The sequence below is a fragment of the Oncorhynchus keta genome, chromosome 26, assembly GCF_023373465.1.
Source record: "Oncorhynchus keta strain PuntledgeMale-10-30-2019 chromosome 26, Oket_V2, whole genome shotgun sequence".
NCBI classification, from domain to species: domain Eukaryota; kingdom Metazoa; phylum Chordata; class Actinopteri; order Salmoniformes; family Salmonidae; genus Oncorhynchus; species Oncorhynchus keta.
In genome coordinates, this window is record NC_068446.1 from 19614763 (window position 1) to 19629121 (window position 14359).

General features: G+C 45.5%; 1 protein-coding gene across 1 annotated transcript in view; it reads right to left on the bottom strand.

Annotated features, from left to right (window-relative positions):
• The window catches only part of LOC118359052 (E3 ubiquitin-protein ligase SH3RF1-like), a 55539-nt gene that overhangs the window by 22332 nt on the left and 18848 nt on the right, over window positions 1-14359 (bottom strand). The window lies entirely within an intron of this gene.

A 14359-nucleotide genomic window follows, 5' to 3' on the forward strand; every position in this document is an offset into this window, starting at 1 on the left:
AGTGAGAAAGTCGGTTGTAGTGCAGGATCCGAGTGAGACTGTGATGAGCTTGGGTGTCTGTGGCTGGCGGGGTGATGCAGCAGTCTAAACGCCCTGGGCCTGGCCCAGTTCTCTTACACAGGAAGGCTTGGTGGTCTCGACCTGCTAGTCCGGAGCCCTGAAAGGACCATTCAGGGGTGAGAACACAGAGGGGGTACCAGGGGGATCAATGAGCCCCATTCAGGATGGCTGTCCAAGAGGAGGGCACCCATCCAAAAATCCTCTACCCCCTTCCTATCCCTCCCTGTACTCTGTTAGAGGCCTTTAGAAGTGCTCAGAATCACAATCACTACCAACAGTGCCTGGATCCAAACACTGACAGGAAAGAAAACTAGGAATTAAAGAGAAAACGGGAGAAAGATACAGTCAAAGGTAAAGAGAAAATGGGTGATAGAAAGGGGGTCTAGGGGAGAGAGAGGGAGTGTCTGGGAGAGAGAGAGAGAGAGTGCGAGAGAGGTGAAAGTAGAGTTTGGCGCAGGCAGGCGCTGTGGTCTCGTTAAAGGCTAATGAAGTGTTTCGCGGCTGAGACGAGAACGAGAGTACAGAACACAGAGCTGTGATGCTGAGCCAGGGAGACATTAACCCACCCGCGCACAATCACACAGCCCTGCTTAGACCTGGGCTACGTCTTGCCAGGACCTCACAGCCAATCACACGCTGCACAGGGTGGTCAGGGCTAAGGGGGGTGGGAGGGTCTGGGGGAGAGAGAAGAAGGGGCCAGGCAGCCCCCCAGATGTAAATGCACATTAACGTTGAAACCGCTGCTACTTGTTTAAAAATAACATGGCATGTTATGCAGAAGAGGGAGAGGAGAAAGGGACCAAAAAAAAGAAGGACAAACTGATATAAAAGTGTGTACTTTCAGACTGTTGGCACATTCAGGTCGCCTCATTTTCATGACATGGCTGTTCGTTAACCACCCGTAAGATCGCTACACACCGTACGCAAAACGCAGTGACTGAGCGGCGCTTTCTGCGTACCTTTGTGTGGCTAAAATGTTGGAACGGACCGTATACGACGCTCTGTTTGCATAGGGTGTGTAGGGCCCTTTAGACTCAACAATGGTCAGTACACAACAACTACAGTCAGTGTAGGGAGTATTGACTTTTACTCTCCACACAAACCCAGTGCTCTGCAGTCCAGTAGTGCTTTCCACACACACGCAGTCACAGACTCTCTCCCTCAACTCGATACCCCATCTACTTGCCTCACACAAGGGGAGCCGTTAGCAGATTTACATTTCCCTGTTCCATCCCAGTTTGAGAGATAGAGTAGGGGTCGTGGGGTTGAAGAGAGGGGGGGGGGGCTTCTGAATGGAAGAGTTGGTCTGCATGAATGAGATGGAAAAAGGATGGTGGGGGGGGTCGTTTCCGTTTTGCAACCATGGAAACTATGCGAATGTGTCTGAACTGGACCAACATGAAGGAGTCTAATCCAGGCTTCAGTCCAGTCCAAACAACTGGCCGCCAGCCCTCCCGCCATGAGTGTGTTAGTCACTGTACGACTGGGTTTCACAATGTACCAGTTGATGCCAATGCCCTCTTGTTTATAAAAGAGGGAGAGCATCCCCCACACCCACACAAATGGTACAATCTCGATTGGCTTTTCACCCCCATCCGGAGAGAGGCAGACAGAACAGACTGCGTCAGGGAACATCTTCCCTGCTCCTCAGCCTCTCCGCTCCCACAGATAAAGCCTTGATACCGGTGTGTTAATGTGGCAGGGGCTCCCTTTCCAGGGAGAGCAATGAGATAGAGATCAATAGATACTAAGGCTTTAAATATAGCCAAGGGAAGAGGGTAAACTTTCGCTCTAGTCCCCTCCCTCCCTCCCTCGACCTCTCCCCCCTCTCTTGCTCCAGCCCACATTAACAGCTGCTCCGAATGAAATGTTTAATGGAAGTCATCATTCATCAGCATAACTCTGTATCAGACAGAGCAGAGCCGAGCAGGGAGCTTTACCTCACCATTGCACCTCTAATGAGAATCTGACTACAGGCCACAACTAGTCATTTCTGCCCTGGTTATAGATTTAAGCACATGATATGACAGTATACCATCACAGGCCTACTGAGTGTGATGTGGTGTGAGGACTGCGGTTGAACAACAAGTACACATACTTCCACATCATGCATGACAGAGGCTGACTACACAAACACACTATTTCCATCCACAACTATGCACTCTCTAATTTGCAGAAAATGTGTTTGTGTGCGTGCATGTGCAAAGAACAGCAGTATCAGGCTGCGTGTGAGTGCAGGGATCATCAATAGATTCAGCCCGCGGGAAGATTTTTTCTTGAGCAGATGGTCAGGGGGACCGAAACATAATTACAAATAACTGCAAATTGACCACAATAAGTCCAAACAGATATCATATTTGACTAAAACAATAATTTCAAACCTTGCTTACATTTGTATACGATCACATAAACGCATATATATACACACACACACAAAAGCATGTGGACACCTGTTGAAATTAGTGGATTTCAGCCACACCCGTTGCTGACAGGTATATAAATTCGAGCACACCGCCATGCAATCACCATAGACAAACATTGGCAGTAGATTAACTTTTTTTTGCTCAAACTTGGGGGAATATAGAAGTTACCCGTGAGCCGCCAGTTGGGGAACCCTGGTGTAAGGCAATATTGTCTGGCATCAGATGGTGTGTGTAATCCTACCTTCATCAAAGATAATGCAATTAGACCTGAGTGGAGTGCTACGTGGATTTGGCTGTAATAGTATTCACTTCCACGGCATCGAATCATTACAACACTGTTCTGCTCCAAAGCACAGCCAGATGTCAACCACCAGCGAGCAAACAGACAACTACACAAAACACTATATGCATACAGACACACGCAGAAAGACAGACAGGGGTAAGCTTAGGTCATTGCCTGTGGACTAGACTAACCCTAGCCACCAATGACGACAGCAGCACTAGAAAAACAATCTGCCATTTTAACTGAGCAATCATAGGCTGTATACCTGCCATGATTTAGATTTACTATAGTAGATTATGAAGAGAATGTCTGCTGCTCATCACACAGCTACTCTACCAAGTAACAGTAAGAATACTGTTTGGAACTGCCATCGATGGCCATCGGACACACATTCCTTTGACTACAGGTGCCTTTAGGTAAGTGAGGTCTACACTGATCATAGACAAAAAAAACTTGGCCAAAGAACATTCCAGTCCCCAGTTTGAGAGGATTGAGGACTGTAGAGCGGTTCTTCTTCCAGCAAGCCTCCTGTCTTTCACCCCTGGGCTCAGTCTTTGTCAGCCCCCCCCCAAGCCAGAAAGATCCCAGACATTCCTGGACAAAACAGTATCTTTCTCCAACCAGCACATGGAATTCGGTCTTCATTTAACATGTCATTGTTTACTGATGAGTCTCCCCTAGAGTTGAGAAAGCACACAGGAAGGGAGTGACAGTGTGGAAGTGTGGAATTCTACGGGCAGTAGCCATCTTGTTTTCATTAAAGTGCCATTACTTTAAATTGCTTCCTAATGGTCTCGTTTATGACCACTGGGAGAGCGCAGCCTTCCCTGTTCCCTGCCTTCTCTCTCTGATCACTCTGTACATACAATCCAATCCTGGGGTGGGTGGGGGGGCTTCTGATTGTGGATCATGAGCAGGGAAAGGACTAAGGTCAAGGAAATAATTAACAACATTGAGCAAAAATATAAACGCAACATGTAAAGTGTTGTTCCCATGTCTCATGAGCTAAAAGATCTCAGGAATTTTTAATATGCACAAAATGCTTCTCTAAAATGTTTGTTCATATCCCTGTTAGTGAGCATCTCTCCTTTACCAAGATAATCCACCTGACAGGTGTGGCATATGAAAAAGCTGAATAAACAGAATGATCATTACACAGGTGCACCTTGTGCTGGTGGACAATAAAAGATCACACTAAAATGTGCCATTCACACAACGCCACTTCTCAAGATGAGGGAGCGTGCAATTGACATGCTGACTGCAGCAATGTCTACCAAAGCGGTTTACAGATAATTTAATGTTAATTTCTCTACCATAAGCCACCTCCTACGTAGTTTTAAAGACATTGGCAGTATATCAAACAACTGCAGACCATGTGTAACCACACCAGCCCAGGACCTCCACATCCGGCTTCTACACCTGCGGGATTGTCTGAGACCAGCCACTAGGACAGCTGATGAAACTGAGTTTGCACAACCAAATCATTTCTGCACAGACGGTCAGAAACCATCTCAGGGAAGCTCATCTGCGTGCTCATCATCTTCACCAAAGGTCTTGGCCTGACTGCAGTTCGGAGTTGTAACTGACTTCAGTGGACAAATGCTCACATTCGACGGCCAATGGCACGATGGAGAAGTGTCCTCTTCACAGATGAATACCGGTTCAATTGTACAGATTAGATGGCAGACATGGCTTGGTGTGGGTGAGCAGTTTGTTGATGTGAACGTTGTGAACAGAGTGCCCCATGGTGGTGGTGGGGTTGTAGTATGGGCAGATGGCAGACATGGCTTGGTGTGGATGAGCGGTTTGCTGATGTCAACGTTGTGGTCAGAGTGCCCCATGGTGGTGGTGAGGTTGTAGTATGGGGAGGCATAATCTATGTACAATGAACACAATTGTATTTTAGCAATGGCAATGCACAGAGATACAGTGACGAGATCCTAAAGCTCATTGTTGTACCATTCATCCTCCTCCAAAACTTCATGATAATGCACAGCCCTATGTCGCAACGATCTATACACAATTCCTGTAAGCTCAAAATGTCCCAGTTCTTCCATGGCCTGCATGCTCAGACATTTCACCCATTAAGCATGTTTGGGATGCTCTGGATCGACATGTATGGCAATGTGTTCCAGTTTGTGCCAATATCTAGCAACTTCGCACAGCCATTGAAGAGCGGGACAACATTCCACAGGCCACAATCAACAGCCTGATCAACTCCATGCGAAGGAGATGTGTCGCGCAAGGAAAATTGTGGTTACAATAGATACAGACTGGTTTTCTAATCCACACTCCTACATTAAAAACAAATAATAATATTAAGTATGTGTGACCAACAGATGCATACAGTGCATTTGTGAAAGTAGTCAGACCCCTTGACTTCAAAACTTTGTTACGTTACAGCCTTATTCTAAAATGGATTAAATACTCTTCTAAATCAATCTAAACACATTACCCCATAACGACAAAGCAAAAACAGGTTTGAATATTTGCAAATTTAGTATTCAGACCCTTTGCAATGCGACTTGAGCTCAGGAGCATCCTGTTTCCATTAATCATCCTTGAGAGTCCACCTGTGGTAAATTCAATTGATTGGACATGATTTGGAAAGGCACACACACCTGTCTATATAAGGTCCCACAGTTGACAGGGTCCATGCATGGAGCAAAAACCAAGTCATAGGGTTGAATGAATTGTCCGTAGTGCTCTAAGACAGGATTGTGTCGACAGATCTGGGGAAGGGTACCAAAAAAATGTCTGCAGCACTGAAGGTCCCCAAGAAAAGTGGCTGCCCATAGCAAACTGTACAAAAGGGGTCTGAAAACTTTCATAATGCACTGTATCTGTATTCACAGTCAAGTGAAATTCATAGTTTAGGACCGAATGAATATTTCAATTGGGGGTTAATTTGAGATGGTCAGAGTAGGCAGGGCAAACCAGTTGTGATGTCTGCTATTTCAATAAATGAATCACACCATGACAAAAAACGCTAACCTGCAAATATAGTACACTATATGCCAAAAATGGATTTTGTTATGATAAAATAATATTTGAGACAGTGCCTTCAGAAAGTATTCATACCTATTCACTTGTTCCACATTTTGTTGTGTTACAGCCTGAATTCAATTTGTCTCACCTCTCACCTTCACACACACACACACACACACACACACACACACACACACACACACACACACACACACAACCCCATAATGAAATAACACTTTGTTTTAGACATTTTTGCACATTTATTGAAAAGGAAATACAGATCTCATTTACCTAAGTATTCACACTCCTAAATCAATACTTTGTAGAAGCACCTCTAGCAACGATTACAGTGGTATTTCTGTGTAAGTCTCTAACACCTGGACTGTATAGTATTTGCACATTCTTTAAAAAATTATAATCTTCAAGCTCGTTGTGGCTCATTGCTAGACAGCCATTTTCAAATATTGCCATATATTTAAGCATATTTAAGTCTATATAGATTTTGCCTTTGTTTTAAGTTATTGTCCTGCTGAAAAGTGAATGTCTCCCAGTGTGTCAGAAAGCAGACTGAAAGCAGGTTTTCCTCTAGGACTTTGCCTGTGCTTAGCTCTATTCCGTTTCTTTTTATCCTGAAAAAAAAACTCCCTTGTCCTTTGAAATTCACTGCTCAACTGAGGGACATTAAAGATAATTGTATGTGTGGGGTACATAGATAGTAGTCATTAAAAACATTGTTAAACACTATTATTGCAGACTGGGTCCATGCAACTTGTGACTTAAGAAATGTTTTACTGCTGAACATATTTAGGCTTGCCATAACAAAGGGGTTTAACACTTATTGACTCAAGACATCCGATTTTTTTTTTTTTTTTATGTCTAAAAACAACAAATCCCCCTTTGACATTATGGGTTATTGTGTATAGGTCAGTGTCACCACATCTAAATGTAATCCATTTTAAATTCAGGCTGTAACAGCAAAACGTGGAAAAAGTCAAGGGGCGTGAATACTTTCTGAAAACACTGTACAAATCGCTCAAAGATTTAGGGGGACCTCCACGTCACTGGTTAGAAGACAACCTGCAGAATACAGTCAGCAACATTTTGGAATATTGCATTTTGATACGTGGTTCACCAAAACAGAAAGAGAAATGCAACACGTGTCAATCACTACTATCGATTATCACATTGAAATCAATTGCGCGAGAGGGTGACATGGAGGTTGCACGTCCTGTTAATTAATACTAGCACAGCTCAAAAACCACACGGAATCTGGAAATAATGTGTGAATCACTGGATAGTGGACAATTTGTAGAAGACAGTCATCTGCATTTAGAAGCGTTTAATTTATATTACTTTGTCATGTAGTGTATGACATAGCCAATGAATATACAGAGTATACCAAACATTAGGAACACCTTCCTAACATTGAGTTGCGTGCGCAAGCCCTGATCAGCATGTAGCCAGATGAGAGTTGAAAGATGAAAGTAGCTTAGGCTACTTTTAAACCAGTAAAACATCATTTTCAACAGCGCATTTGAAGAAAAAATTATGACCTAGCAAATTACATTGGTTATCACTCAACTAATAAAGACTAATATTGCGCAGGACACTTCAAAACATTCGAATGCTGAAGGTGACAACTAGATGTGCCCGATCAGGAATAGGCCTTCCTCTCGTTGGTCAGCGCGTGAGGCCGCACACAACTCGCAGTTTGACTATGTTACTAATACTGGGGTTGTTCGGCATGCAAAATTACTTGTAGACCAATGACATGCTTAGTTCCACACTGAAGGAGAAGACACAGTTGTCACAAAATTTGATATTTTCAGAAAGTAGAAAGAAAGTAATGAGTAAGACAACTGTGAACTGGCGATTTGGGAATTTTTAATAGATTTTCTGACAGATGCATGCTACATTTGGAGTGGTTTGGGCTCCTGCGGACAGATCCCTAGTGACAACGGTTGGTTGTCACTGTTATTTAAGTGGTAGTTTGACTGTCAAGTCAGCGTATCGGCGTGGCCAGCAACTTTTAGAGAGATCCCTCCCCCCTAATTATCGGTGCCATTTGAGAAAGAACATGACAGTTGCATTCTAAGTCCTGCAACCTCCAGCGTGTATGACAAAATCAACAGTACCAAAATAAAGATATTGCTCTGTTTAAGCAAATGATCGTGTCATCTTGTTGACTAAACTTTTATACTAACATCACCCAATCGGAGGTAAAAACGATGTTTAATTCCCCCCAATTCAATGTGGTCAAAACACCAGCTTGGTGTAATGTAGTAGCACATACTGTACACATCATGGAAAGCAGAGTAATATACATTAATTAGATATGGCAAAACAATTAAATACCTTAATTTAGGATAGGAAATAAAGCAAAGATTTTTTCAATAATCAGATCTCACTAGTTTAACCATTTAGACATTTTTTTTTAAATTGCTCCCAACAATCTAACCAGGCACTCTAGACTGGATGCTCCATAGGTAATGTGCAGCAGGTTGAACATTTGATGTCCCTAACCGGAGGTAAGAATGAGCAGATCAGTCCGGACACATGGAGACAGCACCGATCAGGAGAAAAGATGAGTGGGTTGACTCTGACAGAGGGATAGTAAATCTATTTAGCCATAATTTAGCCATAAATAGACTTACTAGCCCTGTCTGAGTCCTCTAAAAGGTTATCCGAGTCCTGTAAAGGTTACCTCAGGAAGCCAGACAGATCAGAGTCTACCTCCAGCGCTCTCAGATGACCTCAAACAGGTCTGTTCATTGAGCCAAAGAGCAGCTAGCTAGCGTTACTGCTCCTACTGCCCCTGCACGCACTCCTGCATGGAACCAAGACAAAGACTAACTTCCAACCACTGGTTTCTATGGCAACTCGTCTCAGCAAGTCTTTTTGAGGGCTATTTATGGGCCTCTTTACAATGTAGTGAATCTTATGAAAGAGAGTCATTCAAAGTCAGAGGGGTATGCAGTTCCTGGGGGGGCTGGTGGGGCCAGGGGAGGGGCGTAGGGCAGTGCTGAAGTTAATGGACTATCACTTTCTCTAGACGGGTAAAAGCTACAGTAACACACCATAGAGGAGTGAACAGATGGGAGGTCTGGCTCACACATGAACATCTCACTAGTCCTCAACTCTACTACTGGCTCGGTGTACTACTGGCTCGGTGTACTACGGGCTCGGTGTACTACTGGCACGAACGATCTTCCGGTTCCTCCTGCTATCCCTAATAGGTTTTTTAAAAAATGTGAATATTTGTAGTACTTTTTAAGTTAATATATCCAGTCAACTTGTGCAATGTTAAGATATGAAGCAGATTGCGTTCTTCACATTATGAAGCTTACCATAGATCCCCAGAACAGTTAAGGCAGTGTTTGTAAATAGCACAACGGGAGAAAGCGGGAGCTGGTGAGTCCACGAGTCTCTGTTGTGCACATGAGGTGATGAAGTCATACTTGAATGCCATTTACTATTAAATGTTTGCCAACAGATATCTTATGCCGGCTCTCTGCCGTGTTTGAGAAGCCAAGGAGCTCTGGATTACTTATTTTTTCCCCATGTGCTTCCCACTAGCGACCCCCCTCTTCTTCCTCCTCCTCCTCCTCCTCTCCCCTCAGTGTACACATGCTGCTCTTCCGTCAGAAAAGCATGAATCACAACTTTGTGCAACTGAAAAATCTCACACTTCCGCTTGTAAAATGTCCACACTCGCTGAAAAATGACATTCCGTAGCTACTTGCTATGCCTGTATAACTATTAGCTGGAGTTGATCTTTGCAATTAGTATATGTTCATTTTTGTTAGTTAGCATTCAGCTAACAGCATCTATGAGAGTTCACTATTACTTGCGTAATTTGGGGGGTATTCTGGTAAGAGGCCCAATGGGCTTTCCTTGCGTTTTTCCAACACCCTTGTGTGCTACACCAGTAATACCGTAAAACCCTGGAGACCGCCCAAGCCTCATTCCTAGGTCAGGTCACTAAAGGTCTTTCTCATCCAGACTAATGCACATACAAAGAGCCATTGCATCCCTTCCCGAGTGTCAGTTATAACACACACCTCAGAAGTAGCCACTCGTTGACCCAAACCAATTTTCCCTTTACGGCCTAGTCACTGGGCTGCAGTGTGGGGGCTCCTGGGAATTGCAGTCCTTGGCTTTGATCAAAACAGCCTCTCCTGGAGTCTGGACAAAGCGAGGGCCCATGAGGCAGCCATGTGTAGGTCTAAACCAGGGACATGGCTACATTCAGAATTCACTTTAAGAGAGGGGGATTAAAAAATCTATTAAAAACATTCAACACAAGTACAACTAAGACATTGCTGAGGCAGGAGCATTTAGTAGTAAGCTACAGATTAGTCATCAAAAAGAAACCCGTTTGCCAGGAAGGGGGTCTGGGTTTATGGGAGACCATACGGTTTTGATAAAGCTGTGAGCGGCTGTGTGTGTGTGTTGGTTGGTTCGATGCGTTGTAGTGAGGTTGCCATCTTACATGAGCACGCGTGTGCATGGACCGTGTGAGTGCATGTGCGTGTCTAGCCTTTACCTGGCTGGTTGGCCCCATTCCAGCAGTGGAGACTGGTTCTGGGTGGCTGGGGGAATCACATGGTCTGTCTGGCTAAAGCAGGAGACCTGAGAACAGAACCCTCTATCTCCGTGCCAGTTCATACACTGAGTGGGCTTAAAGACTCTCATAGGAAAGAGCCCACTCATATTACACTGAGGAGAAAGAGGGGGAGGGAGGAAGCATGATCAAAAGACAGAAGAGCAGGAGTAGAGGAAGATTTGGGGGGCGAGAAGAGACTCTGAGATCGGAGTGTCAGTGTGATGGTGATGCTTCTGACAGAACCTCCACTCCAACAGGAGCCAGAAACACACAGCGACACGTTGAGACGGGGCCCCAGCAGGCTTGTTGGCCAGGACTAATATAATGTAGCAGAAACAGCTGGGGGAGCCAGAAGGACAAGCAAACAGAAATCTGTTCACTTTATATCCCCGCCTGCAGTGATGCGAGCAAGAGCAGTACACTTACAAGTTCTTCCAGTAATTCACCAGGGATCTCGCACTGGGACAGTTTGGCCACACAAAGACCATGCAGTCACTAAGAGCAATGAATCAAAAAAACTATTTTCCTCTCCTCTTCTCCCAGTCCATCTTGCTCTGGCTGAGGCATGTTAAACGGGCTGAGTTGTGCAGCTCTAGGCTGAAGGAGAGGAGGCTGGAATTTTATGTTTGGTGAGTAGAGGAGCAGGCTTCAAGAGTGGCCCCGAGAGGCTCAACATCCGCACATTAACTCCTCTCTCAAGTTCACATCTCCCCTCTCTGAAGGGCTTGTTTTCTGCTCAGCATCCCTCTCTTTCACCATTTCTCCCACAGATGTCAGCCTTTGGGCCACTCTGGAACCACAGAGTTCAGAGGGAAGTCAGCGTTGAAATCTCATGTTTCTATCCATGACTTTTCTGCCTATTCAGGGGAAAATGCAAAAGAGAGAACATAGGAATCTTCAATCTCCTAATCGAGAATGAGCTCTGACAGAGGCTTTACAATAAATAAAGTGGGATTGGGACTAAATTCAAAGAGATTACTTTCCGAAAATGTCATAGTTATCGGTGTATCTAGTGCCGCTCGGTGTGAGCTGAATACTAAGAGCCTCTTCAGAACTCTCCACTACCACTCAGCTCCTAGAAGGAAGCGGGTGCAGCATGGTCGTCGGTAGGCTTTTGTTCCAGTCAAGTCAATCAGTTAGACTGAGGCAGCGCCAGCTGTTCCTGTCCTGCTGAGTCAGTCTGGACTGATTTGGCCTTGGCAGAGGTAGTGGCACTGGGAGGGTTAATTGTTTAAAAAAAAGGAGGACCGGATCATCTGCTAAGCAGACAGCAGCACCGCAGGACCTGAATTAGCAGCGTTTAGACAAGAGGAACACACGAACAGAGTTGAAAGTACACAGTCAATTTACTGATTACATGGGCTGTGATTGGGCCCTGATGGGCCTTGCCCAATGGCCAGTGTTAAGACTTTAGGTTGTGGGTTGGTCCTGCCAGTTTCAGACCACTGGCCTTTAGGCCCGAGCTTGGCCTTTCGGGCCTCAGACCTGTGTGCATCAGCCTTTGGGGACAGAAAGGAAACAGCGGACAGCTAAACGGTTGTTTGCATTGGCCAGTATTTGGACACCTCTACAGTGGACAAACAAAGCAGTTGCGGCAAAGGACCAGTATACAAATGCTGCATCTGTTCCCCCTTTCAAAGACCATCACAGCTATGTCCATCATTTACCATTCTGTTACAAAGCGCACGTTTGTGTGTGTAATCCGGTATGGGAGTGTTTGTGTGCAGTGTTCTCCCAAAACACCCACAGCTTAGATCGAACGGCTAGCATTTCTTCTTCTCTGATGAATGCTGACGGAGCTCTCGAGCCACGAAGCTAGAGAGCCAGGGACAACAGACTGGCTGCTCTACGCTCGTTCCCCCCCCCCCATATTTTGGCAGACCTGAGCGAGAACATTAGAGTCAGACCGTTGTGAACTCCACCAGCTTATGCAACCCCCTTACTAGACCTGACCCCTGTCCTGTCTACCAAGACCTTGACTGGGTCTCTGCACCTGAAGCAACACATCCAATCACAGCTACGTAAGCAAAACAAAATGGTTTTGTTTGTTCACAGAGCCCATACAAACAGAACTCAGAGGCCAGAGCGTCTGCATAGCAGCTGGACTTCATCAGCTTATCAGACTGAGGGTGTCAGGGCAGTCTAATAACAGGCAGGCAGGGGCTTATGTTCTGGTCTGCCCTGGTGGTGAGAAGGGAAGGGACTGGGAGAGAGGAAAGAGCTTATGGGAGGGAGGCGCTGTGTGTTTCTGGCTCCAGAGGACAGGCTGTGAGACACAGTAGGAGCTAACGAGGGATGCACACTGCTATTATCAGCAGCTCAGAGCCCAGCTCACACAATATCAATACACATGGAATGTGACATCAGACTTCAACACTGTTCGCCACTGTGCACTGACCGCATCGGCATGGTTACAGAGCAGAGAGACGTGTGCGATTTTATATCAGCCATGAGCGCACCACAATGACGACATTCAGATCCACTGGATCAGTGTGGGAGTCACCCAAATATACAAACAGCACTAAAAACTAAATGGACATCCTTGTCTCTGGGGCTCCCAAAGTAGGTCGGAGGAAGATGTGTGACATAACTTAGGTGAGCCCGGGTAGATTGTTTCTAGTCCGGGTAGCGGGAGAGAGCAAGAGAGCATGTGTGTGTGAAACAGAATAACCAACAAGTAAGTAGAGCCTTCCCTCGGTCCTCAACAGCGCTCCTGTTTTCTATTCAAACCAACTTCAATAATTAAAAATCACACACTGTCAGCAGGAGAGGCCCCACACATGAGTGAGAACACTTGATATCTCCTTCACTGTCTCCCTCATACAGGATGTCCACACACACACACACACACACACGTTTCATCTCCGTGGCTCTGTGGGAAACAGATTCAGTATCGAAGAATCATACGACTGTAGTGGTATGCGCTGAGAGAACTGGTGGGAGGTGATCAAATGATGCAACAATTGGCTGATGAAGAGCAGCTGAGATCCACTGGTTTCCATTCACAGCGGTATCTAATGGTATCCCCCTCTCTCCATACTCAGAGCACTGGATGTGAATAAATACGATCTATTCTAGGAGACACAAGGCATCAGTAACAAGTATCAGACAGGCCAAGGGTCAGTTCTCCAGTGGGACCAGCAGAGGAACGGTCTGGTAAAGTTAAAACATACTGCAGTGTGTGTGACAAGGCGCCGAAAGGAGACAGGTCAGAGGTTAAGAGAGTAGCCTTCTAAATTACACATTCCCCTTCGCCAACATCAACCTGAAACCCAGAGCTCCCACCAGCAGCAGCTTCATAGGGCCCTCTCTATCACTCAATCACCGCTTCAGTAACAGACAATATACACTGACCATTATACCCACTTCTAACAATCTCCCATACCCACACAGTTCCCCAGGCTCTTAAGCTCTGTGCTTCTCACCAAGGGCTTTGATTCCTGACCCTCAGAAGAGAAGTGTTTCTATGGCCACCCACCCACTGACAGACAGAGAGAAAGGGGAGAGAGGTGGCTGTACTGTAATCCCATTCCTATAGTCCTTGTTATAGCCCATATACATAATCATCCATAAGCACATCCCCTGGTCTCAGTGCCTGGCTGGCTCCCCCGTGCCCCTCTGATGGGGAGAGGGATGTCACTCAGGAGACAAATGCAGATTAACTGTGCCCCTGGGCCCCATAGCACAAACTGGAAACTTTATCAGCAAACTGCAGATAAACAAACACAGGGCTCTGATTTCCCTTGCAAGGAAAGGGATCTGAAAGGAGAGTCAGAGAAAAGTGAGTGGAGGGGGTAGAGGAAGCCTGCATGTGTGGCTGTCTTCCTTCTAGGGCTGAGCGATATAATCCAATTCATTTGAATGCATGTTTTTGCTCGATATTCCAAATGCCTGTATCGCAAGAATTACGTTTTTTTTTTTTTTTTACACGAGCGGGTGTCTTTTTGGTCTCTTTCACTCTTCTGTGCAGTGTGTACCTTCCCATCTACACCAGAGATG